The 2,453-nt window shown below is 52.1% G+C and overlaps 1 protein-coding gene across 1 annotated transcript in view; it reads left to right on the forward strand.

Annotated features, from left to right (window-relative positions):
* Positions 1-671: 671 nt before the first annotated feature.
* RFWD3 (ring finger and WD repeat domain 3) overlaps positions 672-2,453 on the forward strand; it is a 27,286-nt gene continuing 25,504 nt past the window's right edge. Inside the window, exon 1 of the mRNA XM_012730778.1 lies at positions 672-736. The gene's annotated coding sequence lies outside the window, so the exon portion shown is untranslated. The remainder of the gene's footprint in view (positions 737-2,453) is intronic.

A 2,453-nucleotide genomic window follows, 5' to 3' on the forward strand; every position in this document is an offset into this window, starting at 1 on the left:
GACACGTGTACACCCAAGAAACCATCACAATCAAGATAAGGAACATACCCATCACCATCCAGTTTCCTTATGGCCCTTTATAACAGATCCTTGTACCCACCCCGCTTCCTTCTACTGATCTACTTTCTGTCATTATAGTTTGCATTTTAAGTGTTATTTAAATAAAATCATATGATACGTAAAAAGTTTGCCTTCCTTCACTCATTATAATTTGAGGTTCACCCAGTTTTTACATATATCGATAACTCATCACTTTGTATTAAATGGGTTAGCTGCAACTATTCAGTTATTCAAATTACAGAACTTGAAAACTATGCCAGTACAGGGGTAACACATAATATCCATACACATAATAGTGCGTTCTCTAATTTTTGGCTAACAAAGTGCCGCTAAAACCTTCCGCTCTTCATTTGGAGAGCCAGGACAAAGATGACAGACGTAGATCTCTACCAATTAGAGGAGGCCGCTAGCGTCGTCCCGCCTAGCGAGTTTACGACAAACCAGCCAATGAAGGCGCCTCTGTTTCAGCCAAGGACGACCTAATGAAGAAGAAGAGATGCTATTGGTTCTCAGCTAGGACTGCTGACCAATAGGAGCAAGTCGCGCCCGAGACTCCAGCGGGCCGCTGGAGCTGCTCTGGAGGTGGTGCTTGGTACCTGTGCAGTCGGAGTTCGGCGAAAGCGGCGACTCTCACTTCCGTGGACCCTGGAGCTCGGTGGCGTCCTTCCGGCTTCAGGTGAGAGGGTGCTCGCTGCTCCCCAGGGCTTAGCTCTCTGGTTCCGGAATAACACCCCGGATTTGGATTTCGGACGCGGGGCCTAGTGACGCTTCCTGTGGCGGGCTGCGGGCGGGCTCGGAACCGAACGGCTGGAGGAGGCTCTTGGCGCCCCCAACGGTCGGGGCCCAGGCGCCCGAACGCCGGCTCTTTCGGCGTTGCTGGGGAGGCGCCCGCGGCGCGGCCGGGGGCGGGACGGCTGGAACTTGGAGCGGTCCCTGTGCCAGCCGAGTTCTCCGCCTGCGGAGTCGGGGCCGCGGCTGCTCTCCCGGGAGCTCCACTAGCCCAGCCGGCGCCCCCTCCTGGCCCCCTTTAAGGTCACTGGAAAACTTTTTACTTCCAGTTTTGCGGTTTGCTTCACGGTACCTCTGTGTTAGCAGTGCTTCTGTGATCCCTCCGCTCTGCAGTTTATTGCCCTCAAAAAGTTGGACCGAAGGACTAGGAAAGACGCCCAGGGACCCGCCGTGCTAAGTGCCGGGGCGGGGATTCGACCCGAGTGGGCTCCCCGTGCTCCCCGCCGCCGATTCGCTCCCTGTTGAGGGGCGCCTCCTCCTTGCGCTGGTGGACGCCTCGGGAAAGCTGAGCACCGACGCTGCGTGAGGGGACGAATGCGACTTAGCCGTTTGTTCAGGCGCCGACTTTCTTGGCGCAAGTACAAAAAAGCGTTGCGTGAAAGCTGGGGTGCGGACGCCGTTTTCTGCTCTAGGCATCCCTGCCCCCTTAGCCCAAGGGTTGGAGGGATCGAGAAGTATCCCCACATGGATTGGGAAGCTTTGCTGTAGACCAGCTCGGCTGTATGGAACTTTCTTTTTAAAAATAAGATTTATTTTATTTTATATGTATATATACATATATATGTATATGAACTGAGGTGGGAGCCGCTGAGGGATTCACCAGAGACAGAGTGGGGAGCAGAACAGGTGGGTTGACTGCTGAGGCTGCCCCGGAGTTCTGCTTGCACCACGTGGGACAGCTCCCTGAGCGGGCTCCATCTGGTGCCTCAGTGGCTGCAGACAGCTTCACAGTGCTGAGACCATACCCTGCAGTAAGGTCGAAGGCCCCCTATAGAACTTTGTTCTGCCTGGGTGGAACAGGTGTTCTCCAGCTCTGCTTTGTCAGTACCTCTTTGTATTATTGTACCTCTTTGTCTTATTGGAATTTGGGCCTTGCTTTGGCATTTGGGAGTATGGTGGGTTGTTCTAGAGGTGTTGAGCAGCTGCTGTGCGCAATTCTTGGGTGGACCATACAGTTGTGAATTGCACTTGGATTCTCCTCTGCCTTCCTGTTCTAATTAGAACTGGTTGCTGTTCAGTCAGAACTGGCATATGGTGAGGAAATTTTTTTTTTTTTTAATATTTAACCATCCTGAAAAGTAAAGATGAAGTTTTAAGAGACTTATGCACTTACCATCCAAAGCTAACATATGTGGCCTTGATCTTTTGATATAATTGTTTCCATTATTTTTTTCCTTTAAAAATTATAAATATAGGGCCCCCCCTGGTGGCGCAGCGGGTTAAAGCACTGCACTAAGAAGCTAAAGTTCTATTCCCGCCTGCCCTGGAGGTGACCACATGGCATGGCAGATCTCTCCTGACCCGCCTGCTGCTCCCCTCAGCAGTGTACTTCATCTATCTGCCTGTTCTGCTCCCCACTCTGTCTCTGGTGAAGCCTCTCGCTG

Source organism: Condylura cristata, unplaced genomic scaffold (assembly GCF_000260355.1).
Source record: "Condylura cristata isolate star-nosed mole 26May11 unplaced genomic scaffold, ConCri1.0 scaffold00028, whole genome shotgun sequence".
In the NCBI taxonomy this organism is placed as follows: Eukaryota; Metazoa; Chordata; class Mammalia; order Eulipotyphla; family Talpidae; genus Condylura; species Condylura cristata.